Source organism: Petaurus breviceps, unplaced genomic scaffold (assembly GCF_028583685.1).
Source record: "Petaurus breviceps papuanus isolate PSGF00001 unplaced genomic scaffold, PetGlider_PUasm1.0 90903, whole genome shotgun sequence".
NCBI lineage: Eukaryota > Metazoa > Chordata > Mammalia > Diprotodontia > Petauridae > Petaurus > Petaurus breviceps.
Window position 1 is genome coordinate 12,036,995 of NW_027187376.1, and position 14,887 is coordinate 12,051,881.

Here is a 14,887-nt window from a genome sequence, read left to right on the forward strand (position 1 = left end):
AAACCCAAATCCCAGGTAAACACACCAGAAGCCTCCCGGTTCGCAGCCTATTTCTGCTATCCAAAACTTTCCTTTCGACTCCAACCCTACAGTGGAAACAGGGGGCCACCGCCACCCCAGCCCTACAACAAGCAGCCTCTAGAAGAAAGCAGGGGGCTGTGCATCCCTGACACCGGCTGGGGAAGATGGGAGGAGGTCGGGAGAGGAGCGGAAAGAAAACTTCCCAAAAAGAAAGCACTGTCAGGAGGCCCCCCGCCCCCGGGAGCCGAGGTCTGGGGCGCGGGGAGAGCAGCGGGGGACCTGTCATTCTCCCTTCCCATCAGCTCCCCTGACCCCTCCTTCCTTCCCCGCCCGTCCAGACGCGGCACATGACCCGGAGTCAGCCCAAGTCCTCGGCCGCCTCCCCGCGCCCCGCGGGCTCGCCACCTCTCCCAGGACGCCCCCTCCCACAGTCCGATCCTCTCTCCCACCTCACCTTCACTTCCTTCCTTCCCCGCCCCCGCCCCGCAGCAGCCCGCTCCCCTCCCCCCCTCACCTGAGCTTCCCCTCCCCCACGCCCGTCAGACCGTCACTACCCCCCCAGTCCCTCAAGTTAACGGGGGGGGGGGAGGGGCAGTAAAGCAACACCGGCGGGGTACAGGAGCCCGCGGCGGCTACCAGCGACGGCGGCAGAAGGCAGCGCTTACATGGTTGATGCGGCTTCTCGCTTCCCCCCCAGGTCCCGCCCCCTCTGCTGGCCCCTCCTCCTCCTCCCAATCCGCTTCCTGTCCCCCCGAGCACGACCCCATCCCGCCTCTCGGGCGACTTCGCCCGCCCTCCACGGCCCAGACTCAACGAGAGGAGGGAGAACGCAAGGAGCAGGCATCTACAATCTATCCGCCGAGCAAGCAAAATAATAGCTCTGCTTAGAGGACGCATGCGCACTCCGATAGCTATAGCTCGTGTGTGTGTGTGTGCGCGCGCGCGCGCGCGCGCGTCTGTTTACTACTGCGCGTGCGCACCAGGAACAGGGCTTTGCCGTAATTATAGGAGCCCGTGGGCCCTCGAATATTTCTGTACTAAGCATTTTTGCTGATTTTTAGGCAACTGAGGTTGTAAAACGATGGGCGACCCGTAGGATTTAAAATATAATAATCACAATAATTATAATTCGGTTTGTATAATGCTTCTTTACAAAACACTTCACTTATGTAAAGCATAGGTTTTCTTATTTGGTCAAGAAGTGGAAGGAGCTTCAGAAGCCATTTAATCCCACGCCTTGTGGCTATTAAGCAAAGTTCTCCAGATCCATCATGCTTTCCGACTACGCCAGGAATGCCTCATAACGAAGGTTCTCAGTAGCAGATATTGGTCAGGGAAGTCTTGTCCGAACAGCGCAGTCTTGAAATCAGCCTTGTTCGTTGCCCTGAAATTTCCCCCTTAGCAGATGGAGGGCAGGCAGCTCACGGTGAGAAAGTTCCATCTGCAGAAAGGGATTCCCTTATCATTCCTCCGATCATGAGTTAAGGAGCATTTATTACGCATCTTCTAGGTGGCAGGCTCTGTAGTAGACTCTGGGGAAATAAAAACAAAACATGTCAACTCCTATCTTAAGAGTGTACGCTCTTAGAAGAGACAAAATATACCTATATACATAATCTATCTATATCTCCTTACATATGTTTGTGTGTGTGCCCTGTAAGCATACACACACACATTATTCCTCCATATAGGCATATATGTGTGTATATATATAGGAATATATACCTACATATAGGTGTGTGTATACACAAATAAACCTATATCTAAATACCAATGCATATGTGGAACTATATATACATATATGTTTAAAGGACATATATACATATGTATGTACAAAAGGGGACCAAATTTGGGGAAAGACAGAAAGCAAACCTAAGTATAAGAGGGCTATGTTTTGTTCATTCCAGATCATGTAACATGGAGACACTGACTTTGGAGATACCTGGGACCTCTACATTCTCCCACCTTGTGGGTGGAAACAGCTTCTTTCCATTGGTTGAACAGCTGCAATAAGTTATGTCTTTTTAAACAACCAGACTGAGTGTCTGTCTCTCTATTATTCCTTGTTCCTACTATATAAGTAATCATCCTCCTTTATAATTAAATTCCATTCATCAAGAATTTTTTATCATCAAGCATATTTTTGATTGTTTAATTATTAATAATATGTGGTTAAGTGATATTTCTGCTTTACTCTGCCTTGGTCATATCACATCTCAAGTATCTGGTTCAATTCTGGGCACCATACTTTAAGAAGAATATTGTCAAGTTGGAAGATGAGGAAGATAAATGGTGGGAGAATTGGAGATAATGTCATATATGAGGAGATCATCCTTATATGAGGATGAAGATGGTAGGAACTTTTGAGTATGGAGAAATCTTATGGGGAATGTGATAACTGTTTTCAAGTGTTTTTTAAAGGTCTGTCATAGAAAGAGGGATTAGATTTGATCTTCTGTGCTCAGAAGTCAGAGATAGGAGCAGTGTATAGACATATCAGAAAGACAAATTCAAAACTAATCTTCCTAACAATTGGAGCTGTCCAAAAGTAGAATTGGCTGCAATAGGAGGTAGTGGATTTCTCATTAAAACTTTTCAGGGAGAGAATAGATGAGCACTTATTGGGACTCTGTAAAGTTATATAGAGATACAGGTTGGAAAAATTGCCTCTATGTTTTCTCCAACTTTGAGATTCTTTAATTATTTATGAGTCTCTGTATTAACCTGCTAACCCCAACCTACCCTCATACTGGTAGATCTGAATTCTCAGAGAGGAACCATCACTACCTTATTATACTCCAACTTTCTCAGGGTCCTAAGGGTAATACTATTTTGGGAGATACACTTATTCACCACCAAAGCTCTTGAGCCTTTTCCCTCTACTTCAGTGTAATTCTTAATTTACATAAATCATCTACTCACAATGATAACAATTAAACTTAATCATTTATTAACAATAAAGCAAAGATAAACATAAACAGCAGAGCAAAGCAAATGTAGGAATAATCAATACATCAGAGTCCACAAATAAATATTTCCCACCAATGTCCTTGTGAGGGGTCATACTTTCCCACCAATGTACTTGGTATCTAGGATTGTTGTGGAGGTGGTGATATCTGGTGAGAGAGGGGTAGGACAAGCATACTGTTATAGAAACCTGGAAACAAAGTTCATTAGAAAGGAAGGAAATGCATGTGTTCAGGGTAATTCAGTAGCTCTCAGCTACAAGCCTAGAGGTAATTGGTCCTTTCAGGAAAATCTGTACTCCACAAAGAGGCTTCTCTACTAATTGCTCTCGTACTGGTCCCTACCATTCTCCTACTAGACAAATACTCTTCAATTCTCAAACTAATGAAGTTTTTAATAAACAAAAGAAGAAATAAATCAATAACGTTCTTCTCTATCTTATATTCTTCCCAAATTGATTTATTACTTCTTTATGTGAAAATACTTTTTTCTGACCTTTCCAACAACCAGCTCATATATTAAAGGGGGAGAGGGGAAGTGTTTACTTTTAAATTCTCATAATCCTTTCCTTCTGGGAAATTTATAACATAGCAAATAAATAAGCTTCTTCCAAGGGTATTATCCCTTTCAACTAATTTACTCCTTTGGCTTGGCTTGAAAACCAGTGACTAGGCACCCTGTGGCTGTCTTGATAAGGCAACTGTATTAGTGAAAAGGAGAAGTGGGGCAGAGGTCAGGAAGAAAATGTGGTATCCCTCTAGAACTCAGCTTTATGAAACATTTAATTCAAAAGTTTTTTTCATTCAATTACAACTTACAATTACTTTTTATTTTAATTGTAAAAAGTCAAGTTTAAATCTGGTCTGCCACTTGGGATTTGTTAGATCAGTAAAGTTAATTAAAATAATGTTTATCATGAGCCTGTTAATGTCTTCCCCTTCCCCAGCTACTTATAAAATGACACTATATATAGTGTGTATGTTGTTCAACCCAAAAGAATGTAAGCTCCACAATGGTAAAGACTTTCCTTTTTTTATGTTTTAGCCCCATCACCTAGCACAGTCCCTAGCAAGGAGGAAAGAAGGAAGGAAGGAAGGAAGGAAGGAAGGAAGGAAGGAAGGAAAGGAGGGAGAGAAGAAGAGACGGAGGGAAGGATGAGGGAAGGGAGAGAGGAAAAGAAAGACTGCCTTCTTAAGACTTTGCTACTGGACTAAAATATAGGGAAATGCCACTGCTGAAAAGCACTTTCAGAATGGATAAATTACTAGGGTAATTAGAACTGGCCACTCAGACAAAGGACAATCATGTTTCTTTGTCTTTTTTAATGAATAAGGCTTAACCTTGATAAGAAATTTAAAATGTATTCAATTCACATCTAGAATTTTAGAGTTAGAAGTATCCATGTAGGTCATTTAGTCTACCTTCTCATAACCACAGAGACCTAAAAGATGAAGTGATTTGCTGAGATAACCCTAATAATCAATAGAAATCACCTTGACTCCCACCTCATTGTACTGCCTCAATATCATACTTAACCAATTTTTATTTTTAAAGAGTTATTTTCTTCAGTGAGGTTTTATACCTCTTTTATCATTTGGCCAATTCTGATTTTTAAGGAGCTGTTTTCTTCAGTATTTTTATACCTCTTTTCCCAAGCTGTTAATTCTCTTTTCATAATTTCTTTGCACAGCTCTCATTTCTTTTCCCAATTTTTCCTCTGCTGTTCTTTTTTGATGTTTAAAATAAAATTTTGGTCTTTTTTAAAAAAATATCTTTCATTAACTCTTATAGGAATTCTTGTTGGTCTTGTTTCCAATCTGCATTTTCCTTTGAGACTTTGCTTGCAGAGATTTGTAAGGCATTATCTTCTTCTGAGTTTGTGTCTTGCACTTCTTTGTCAGCACTGGAGTTTTTATGGTCAGGTTTGTTGTTGTTTAATTCTTGTTTTTTGCTCATTTTCCCAGTCTATTTCTTGACTTTGGATGCCTGAATGACTATCTGAACTTTAATCTTTATGTCCTTCTGCTGTTTTCACAGCAAATGAAAACTAGATCTGGGGGGCCTATAAGTTTTTGGTGCTTCCAAAGTGATATGATAGCAAGAGTTTGGTCACTCCTTGGCTTGTCTGTGCTCTGGTCCTTACCCAGATAGGACTCCTGCTTCCTCATGATCACAGATGCTCCTCTCTGCCTTGGAAATTTAACTGGGAACTGTATAATGGGCAAAGGAGCTGCCAAATAGCACACAGTCCTGCACCTACTGCTAGCACCACGATGCCCTGAAATCTTGTTCTAACCAGGTGTTCTGTCCCTTTACTGTCCCTCTGAACACTCCTGATGCGGCTGCAGAAGCTACTGCTACTGCTACTGCCACTTTTTTTGCGTGCTCCCAGCCAACCCCCACCCACGTGTCTGAAGGCTCTCTCTCTCGGCTTGAAAAATGATGAACTATGATTTTGTTGTTGTTGTTGATTATCCTGCTCAGAATTGTATCAGGAAAGCTTGGGAAAAAATGCTCACTTTACTCTGGCGTACAGACTCTGCTCTGTCCCTACCCCCACATCATGCTGAACTTGGGACATTCCACCACATTGTCTGATTCCTACTGATAACCAAACCAAAGAAACTAGCCACCCCTGTTGAATTGAACTGATCAAAGGATCCTCAATTCAAATAAACAAATCCTCACAACTAAAGAGAAGTCAAAATCACTGAAATTAATACAATTATTAATAATTGTTGTGTCTTTGACATTTGCTTAAATTTATTCCTTCATTCTGACACATTAATTTCATAACTAACAAGACTTACATATACAAACACTAAAGTGAATTTAGATATATCTTTGTAAGATGGAGGGTACCCTCTTCTCCATCTGCAAGGGAGCTTCACTGGTACAGGTAGTTTTCTATTATGAAGAAGCAACTGTGCCTTATGTAGGGTCCCAAGGAGAAAAAAAGATGTAGGTGTCATCAATACCCAGATGTCTGGTAGGGATATGATCTGAAGGTGCAATCTCTGCATGTACCACCAAGTGGCACCCTGAACTCAAGCTGAACTGACCTGAACTTAGCTGAACTAACCTGGCCCTCTTTCTGTCAAGTCTCCCACCTGCACAAGCAAAGCCTAGTCTGGATCTCTGTGAATGCTCTGGTCAGCCCTCCCAGCCTCCTGCTAAGTTGCCCACCCACCCTGGGTTACTCTCTGCTCCATATAGGATTTAAAATGTAAATTCACTACTGCGTGATATTTCATAAATTTATCACTGCTGGTTCATACTTGCCCCCAACATTATTAATATTCTCTTCTCCTTCCCAATGTCTGCTGACCCAAAGGAAAACACACTTGTTTGTGCTATATTCAAATGAACTGGAAAGTATTCTCAAGAAAACTTTTAAGGAAACCCATTCCCTTGCTATTCCTTCAAAGTCTATGGTAGAGAGGAGGCTTTTTCAGTGAATTGTCAAATCAAAGGATTCCAGATCAGTAGCCACCTAGATCTTTGCCCTTCAGCAGACACTTACGTTCCTCCCCACCCTCCATCTCATTTTGATATGATATCCCACCTTCTAAAAATCATAAATCTAAACCTGGGAGCGAGAAAGGACATCAGAGACCCTTCAGTTCAACATCTTCATTTTGTTAAGAAATTTGCTCATTGTCACACACCAGAGGAGGGATTTAAACCCCATTTTTTTTACTCTAGAGGTAATTATTTTACATTGTATTAAACTGTCAGTTTTCCACATGGGCTTTTGCAAGAGCACTGGTGACTCTGGTGTCCAGGGAACCATGACTTCTCCCCATCCAAGGAGAAACACCTTGGCACCCACAGTCTAAGAAATATTGCCCAACTAATTCGGCTGTCCAACTCTTTCAGCTCTAAGTTCCAAAGGTCTTAATCTCTCCTCCATGCATTTCTCCAGAAGATTTCTTGGCATGCCTGTTATAAAATAATCCACTCCCTAAAATTTAAATACCCCCACTAAAAGAAATAATTAATGCCCTTTTGACAGTTTTTTTTAGTTGATTATTACTGGCATTTCACTCCTTGACTCTCTAACTCGTTTTTTAGGTCTACCATGCCTCTAGAAAAAATACAGGAAGACTCAAAGAAAAAAACAAGCCCGCCTCCTCAATTGTTTCCTCTGCAAAATATTTTATTTCGGTAGCAAGAACTAAAAAGCAGGTTTCATCCTTGGAGCAAGCCCCTTCAATCACTTCCTCTCCCTAGTCTTCTATCCTTCTTTATCTATTGGCTCCTTCCTACAAACTCTGCCAGCATTCCCCACACCTTAAACACACACACACACACACACACACACACACACACACACACACACACACACACCTTCCTTCATTTGAGTTTTTCATACCCTTAAGCTACCACCCTATCTCACTGCCAAACTCCTAGAAAAAGGTCATTCTCTTTCTTATCCCTCTATAGCTATTGTGCAGGCAGAATTCAGTCACAAGAGTGGGTCCACCAGCCTAGAGACTGCTGTCACCTCCCAAAACAAAATACTGTAGAAATCCAACAAATTGCAACAGTCTGCTACAATTATTTTCAGGTAGTTCTTAGACACAGAACATATTCACATCTGTCTATAGTTGAATGGCCACAGACAGTTGACTAATTTTGAAGGGACAACTAGTGGCCCTTCAAAGTAAGAAACCCAAACCAGTAAAAAAAAAAATCTATCACTTAACTGATGGTGGAGAAACTAGTTCAATCCTGTTACATCTAGTCAAAGTCAGGCATTTGGGTCACAGTGTAAGTTGAAACACATACCTATATCACCATTGCTGTTACACAATGAAATCATACCAGTATTATTACTTGGTGAAAGTAATATGTACACAATTATACATCACTCAGTAGATAGAATGTAAGATCCAGTTAGTGGGGGAGTAGAAGGAGAAGGGGAGATAAAGGGAGTTTTTTTTTCCCACATTGGTTCTATGCCTTTTCAGGAATATTCCTTTCTTCGTAAAAGCTAATTAATATTGATCAGTTAAATTCATAGCAGGTACACTACTATAGATGATATTGAGAAAACATTAACTAGAAGCTGATATGAGAGAGAGACACTGGACTAGGGGCTCAGGCTGATATTATTATAAAAGCCCCCATCCCACCCACTTATCATAGGTTCTTCCCTAGAGCTCTGAAAGGGGAGTTGTAGCCAGCCACTCTTAGGAGACCTGATCTGCAGACTGAGTAGATGGAACAAGGACGACCAGGGCTTATATAGGAGAGTAAGTCAGAATACATTTAGTAGCAGCGCTTAGAAAAAAAAAATCAAGTTGGCATTAGATAAAATTCAAAATACATTATACTTTATATGCCTACTTTATAAGTTCCAAAAACACTTTGTTAAGTTTGAGTCATAAATTTAAAAAATTATATTTTATGATTAACTCAAAACTCAAACAGATGTCTGATCTCATGGATTTGGATGTTCCTTCCATCAATGAAGATTTTAACCTATCCATGCCAAGCATCCTGTGTGACTCTTATCTATGACCTTCCATAAATTTCCCACTTTGGATCTACCCAACTGCTGAGGGCTCTTTACTCCCTTTCTTTACATATAGGTTTTGCTTAGTGCATAATTATTTGGCAGCTAAATGGCTTAGTGCTCTAACCACTGAGCCAGGAGTCATGAAAGTCCTGAGTTCAAACTCAACCTCAGATATTTAATAACTATAACCTTGGGCATGACACTTCTGTTTGCCTCAGTTTCTTCAATTGTAAAATGGAGATAACAACACCTGTCTCACAGAGTTGTTGGGAGGATCAAATGAGATAACACGTGAAAATAATGATTTAGAAATGAATTGTTTTCTTTTAAGAGGTTTTTTTTTTCTCTTTTCTTTGTTACAAATGAAGCTATGAGGGTTTTATTGTTTTTTGATTTGTAAGGCAATTAGGGTTATATGACTTACCCAGGATCACACACAGCTAGTAAGCATCAAGTATCTGAGGCTGGATTTGAACTCAGTTCCTCCTGACTCCAGGACCAGTGCTCTATCCACTGTGCCACCTAGCTGCCCCAAGTTTCTTGAATCTTACTGCTGTAACTTTTTACCAGTTTATGAACTCAGATCAAAAAATCTGAGACCAGAATAAGCTATCAGCATTATAGTAAAAGAAGAGTATATTTTCTGGATTTTTTGCCTCAATCATGTCAAAAACCTACAGAAAGCACTCATTTTTCACTGGCTACAACTTTTTCCCAGTGCAACTTTGTCCAATTCTCACATGGAAATTAATATTATATTCAATAGTATTTTCAAAATACTTTTGTTTCTTTTTCAGAATAACTTTCAACTTAGAAATTATTCCATATGTTACTAGTTGATCTTACCATTTTATTAAAGGAGGAAAAATTGTTTAATGGCTAGCAAAAACAAACAAGAAATCACCAAGTCATACCATGTTTATACATATGTATTAATATATTTTTATATATGTTTATATATTAACATATATGTTAATATATGTTTATACAATATGTATTAATGGTAACATTAACTGTCAAAAACATTTTTTGTCACAACAACAAAACACAATTACACATTTTTATAGTATAAGGTTTACAAAATACTTTAGAGACATCTCCTTTAGTTAATCAAGAAATATTTATTAAGAGCAATACTAGACTAGGCACTGAGAAGACAAGTACAAAGAAGAATCTACTCATTATGAACTGACATTATATTATATTAAGAGGGGGAGATGGCAAAGTACAAAAACAGACATAAGATAAATATAAAGTGAATAAATACAAATATATAAAAAATCAGTCAGTCAACTGGCATTTATTAAGCATCTAATACATGCCAGGCACTGTATTAAGTTCTGCAGACACAAAGAAAGGCAAAAGACAGCACCTGCCCTCAAAAACCTCACAATTTAAGAAGGTAAATTCTAGTTAGTTTTGAAGGGAGAGAACTAAGCTTCATGCAAAAGACAGTACTTTGTTGTGAATACTTGGCAATTTTTCTTTTGAGAATAATTTGTTCATATCCTTTGACCACTTTTCTATTGGGGAAGAGTTATTAGTCTTATATTTATTCATTGTTTATATATTTAGGATCCCAAACTTTTTTCAGAGAAATTGATAATAGACTCCCAACTCTCCCCCCCCTACCCCACCCCATACCCGCCAATTTGACCACTTCCCTTCTTCTCCTAGGTGCATAAATTTTATCTGTGAAGAAACTTTTCCGTTTCATATAATAAGAGTTATCTACTTTATCTTTTGTCATTGCCCCTCTCCATTGTTTGAGTAAGAATATATTGTCTACCTATACTGTGAGAAGTATATGATCTGCTTCTCTTCTAACTTTTTAATAGTATGATTTTTAATATTAAGTTAACATATCCATTCAAAATGTATTATGGCCTATGGAATAAGATTAGACCAACACCTTAATTTATATGTCAAAAAAATTCTGTAATTAAATCTATACAAGTTTTTATGTGCTTTAGTATATTGCTTATCAGATATTTTATGCATTTTCTAGTTATTTGGAATGGAATCTCCCTTTCTATTTTCCCCTTCTTGTGTTATGTTGTCACTATATAGAAATGCTGCTGATTTTTGAGAATTTATTTTGTAGCTTGCCACTTTGCTGAAGCTATTGTCTCAATTAATTTCTTTGCTGTTTCCCTAGGATTTTCCAAGTATACCATCATATCATCAGAAAATTTTATGCCTTTATCTATAACTTTATGCCTTTAGTTTGCCAATCCTTCTTATTTCTTCTGGTTTTGTTGTAATTTCATCTTTCTTGGTATTTCATTAATTTGATTATCTGCTCTTTCTAATCAGATTATCTAAATATTTAGAAATTTTATCAGTATTTTCAAAGAACCAGCTTTTAGTTTTAGTTATCATTTCTGTGGTGGTTTTTGTTTCCAATTTCTCTTTCCTTTCCCATTGTTAATATCTCCTCTTTTGTGCTTATTTTAGGTTTGTTCATTTATTGGCTTTCTAACTATTAAAAATGAATATCCAGTTTATTCATGGGATATGATTTTCCCCCTGAGTACTACTGCTTTAGCTGCATCCCAGAAATTTTGGCATGTTATTTATTCATATAATTTTCTTTCACATAGTTATACATTGTTTCAATGATTTGTTCTTTCACCTACTCATTACTTAAGATGTTATTGTTAAGTCTCTATTTAGGTCTGCCTCTTTTGTTTGTAGTCCTCGGACAAATGACTATTTTTATTACATTAAAGTTTGTAGAAGTATATTAACTATTTGTATATTTTTTACATTTTTAACAATATCTCCAAACCCTAGTACATGGTCAATTTTTGTAAAAGTTCCAGATAGTTTGGGGAGGCAAGGTGGGCAGGGAATAGAGAATGGACCCTGGAGTCAGGAGGACCTGAGTTCAAATTTGACCTCAGACACTTAACACTTAATAGCTGTGTAACCTTGGGCTCGACACTTGACCACAATTGCCCTGCCTTCTCCCCTCCAAAAAGAAAAAGAAAATTCCAGACAGTGCTGAGAAATATCTATATTTTTTTGCAGTCTCATTTAGAGATGTTTTAAGGTTGGGTTTTTTTTTTTTTTAACTCTAGTTCTCCAGCAATTTGTTCAGTTCCACATTTTCCCTTTTGTTCATCTTTTCCCCATCCCTATCTTCTAGGACTTTCTTTAAACCTCTATCCCAGACACATTTGAAAACACAATAATTTTCTTTGGGAGCATTATCTTCAAAGACAAAGGGCAGCTGAGTTTTAAACAGAGAGAGAGAGAGAGAGAGAGAGAGAGAGAGAGAGAGAGAGAGAGAGAGAGAGAGAGAGAGAGAGAGAGAGTTATCATCTACCAGGAGTCAGAGATAAGACAACACAGCCACAGTAATATCAGTGTGGCACTGGTAGCTGGGAAACATTAAAAGACACAAAAGAAGGCCTTTGTTCAGTAGACCTTCCAGTGAAAGCTCATGGAAGGCCATAGGCAAGAATCACAGAGAATAGGAAGAAGAAAATTTGGTTTTCAATCTTCATCAGTGAAAGAAGAAAGATAATAGATCCACTGAAATGTGTGTGTGCCATGTTCATTCATGCATGTGTATAGCCTTAGTATATATGTGTATATACAAATATATATTTATGAGCTTTAAAATCATAAATGAGACTTCTCGGGGCACTGTCCCACAAGGACAGAAAATTCACCACAGTGTACACATGTACATTACACAGTGTAATGGTCATAAAAGTAGAGATTTTTAGTAATGGAAATTATTTCCTTTGGGAATTCTGACTACTATACTATTGAATGTTTTAAACCTAGCTGAACCAGGAGTCCTCAAAAGTGTATTCTTATAAATTTGTGATTTCAGTGTGTATGTGTATACACACATATATATGTGTTTATATGTCATGTATAGTCAAATATAGTATTCATAATATATTGCATGTATACATATATTAAAATAGCTAGCATTTATATATAGTGCTTTAAGGCTTCCAAAGAGTTTTATAAATATTTGCTGTTGTTAATCTGTCATTTTCAGTCTTGTCTGAATCTTTGTGACCCAGTTGAGGTTTTCTTGGCAAAGATACTGGAGTGGTTTGCCATTTCCTTCTCGAGCTCATTTTGCAGATGAAGAACTGAGGCAGAGTTAAGTGACTTGCCCAGGGTCACACAGCTAGTCATTGTCTAGGCTGTATTTGAACTCAGGTATTCCATACTTCAAGCCCAGAACTCTATTCACTGTGCCACCTAGATGCACATATGTGTGAGTGTGTATGCATATATCTATGTACACACATACACATGCTACATTTTCACACAATGTATATACATACATGTACATATATACATGTGTACACATATACATACATGTACACTTAGATACAGGGTATCTCAAAAGTTTTAATAGCTTAAAACTGCACTAGATTTGTGAGACACTAAATATATATATATATATCAAAGCAAGCAGCTGCCCCTTTCCCCAATACACACACAGAAACGGGAAGGTGTAGTGTGTGTGTGTGTGAGAGAGAGAGAGAAAGTTACCATAGCCTACCCTATCTATTGAAAGGTAGTGTGGTGTATTAAACCCTCAAGTCAGGATGATCTGGGTTCAGCTCCAAACCCTGAAGTATACAAGCTTCAGGACCCTGAGCAAGTCACCTAACTTCTCAATCCCCCTGGCAGCTTTCTAAATTAGAGTAAGGGATATGCTGGTAGCTCTCCCTCCCTCAAAAAAAAAAAAAAAAGACATTTTCTGCATTAACATTTTTTATGCATTCTTCAGTCTAGACAATCAACAAAACAATCATTCTGATTTTAGAGATATAAATGCTCATGCTGAAAATTTAGCAATAGCTCTCACTAGCCCAAAGGAACTAGTTTCAGCACAAACCTGGTTACAATCTAGTTCAGGGGTGGGGAACCTTCGGCCTCAAGGCCACATGTGGCCCTCTAGATCTTCAAATTTGGCCCTTTGACTGAATTCAAATTTTGGATATAAGTTCCTCACCCCTGGGCTAGTTGTTGATTTATGTTGGGTGGGGAGAATTTCCACACCAAGAAATTACCTTTCATCAGAGCTTCTTAACCTGTTTTATATCCTGGAGCTCTGACAATGTGGTGAAGCCTAGGGAAAACCCTTCTCAGAATAAAGTTGCTCTTTTTTTAAATGCATAAAATAAAATGCACAGGAATACAAAGGAAACCAATTATATTGAAATAATCCTCAAGATTTAAAAAACATATTTACAGAACCCCTGAAATTTAGGAGGAATGTGGACACCAGATTAAGAACCCCTGCTGTACACAGATAAATTTACAAGACCGAATTTTTAAAAAATTTTAAAAATAAGTGCAGGGACCCTTCCCAGAGAAGAATGCTTTTGTCTTCCTTTTTGACCATGGATAATTCTTCACTCTTCCAATTTTACTGCTACAGAGGAAAATTCCTCTCCACATTTTTCTCCAGCAAGAGATATACACACACTGCTTAACGTCTTTTGTCCGGGCCTAAAGATTGCTTGTGACCACAGTAATGCTTGGGTGAAGAAGGCAGGGAATGCAAATAACTGCGGCATCCTTTTTTTATATTGCTTGCTCTTGGTGATGTCTCCCCAACCTACAGATAACAATCTAGTCTCCCCGGGACCACCCAGGCTGAACTTTGGATCAGACCCTAATTATTCAGTATATATACAGTATTGAAAATCAATGCGGCGAATTTTCCGTCCCTGTGGGAGGGACAGTGAACCTTCTCTTAGGATCAAGTCTACAATACTGTAGTGACAATGGGGTAGCCTCGTTTTCCTTTCAGCTTACCTATTGTACGGGTTTGTGGGGCTTGTTTTCCTTTATACATTCGTCATATATTGTCTGCCATATACCACTGAGCATCGGAGATAGAAAAGATGAAACAGTCCCTGCCCGCCGTACCTTACATTCTATTGCACACCTTATACGTACATAGAAAATGAATACAGGTGATGGGGGAGGGGGGCTGGAAAATGTGTAGGAGAAGTGGCATTAGAGCCAGGCTTGGAAAGAAACTTCAAATTGTGAGCTCTTCAAGGGAAGGGGCTGCCTTTGTGACCTCTTGGTGTATCCCCCCAGCGTTTAGCACTGTGCACTTAATAATGTTGGCTGCCTAGGGTTTCACTCTGCTTCGGACCCTTTTGTGAAACGAACCTAAGGGTCCCCAGGACTCCGAAATCCTTTGAGCCAGAGGCTCGATTCCCAGCTGATTTGGCAGCACTCATCCATTGGCTTCGCCGTGAAAGCCCCGGTGGTCCGATCGCACTGGGCCAGCCCCCCGAGGTCGGTCGGCAGACCTCCCCGGCCCCTTTCTCCTCCCCCGTCCCCGCCCCCCCGCCCTTCCTGAGCGTAGGCCGGGCT

General features: G+C 39.3%; 1 protein-coding gene and 1 long non-coding RNA gene across 2 annotated transcripts in view; both read right to left on the reverse strand.

The window, feature by feature from the left end:
- Positions 1-753, reverse strand: part of LOC138151687 (1-phosphatidylinositol 3-phosphate 5-kinase-like) — a 38,842-nt gene extending 38,089 nt beyond the window's left edge. The window contains exon 1 of the mRNA XM_069075258.1: positions 687-753. The gene's annotated coding sequence lies outside the window, so the exon portion shown is untranslated. The remainder of the gene's footprint in view (positions 1-686) is intronic.
- A 366-nt stretch (positions 754-1,119) lies between these two features.
- Positions 1,120-14,840, reverse strand: LOC138151585 (uncharacterized). The gene is made up of 2 exons (XR_011165869.1): positions 14,623-14,840; positions 1,120-1,553 (listed from the first exon to the last, which is right to left on the reverse strand). It is a non-coding gene; the product is annotated as an uncharacterized lncRNA (long non-coding RNA).
- Between the last annotated feature and the right edge of the window lie 47 nt (positions 14,841-14,887).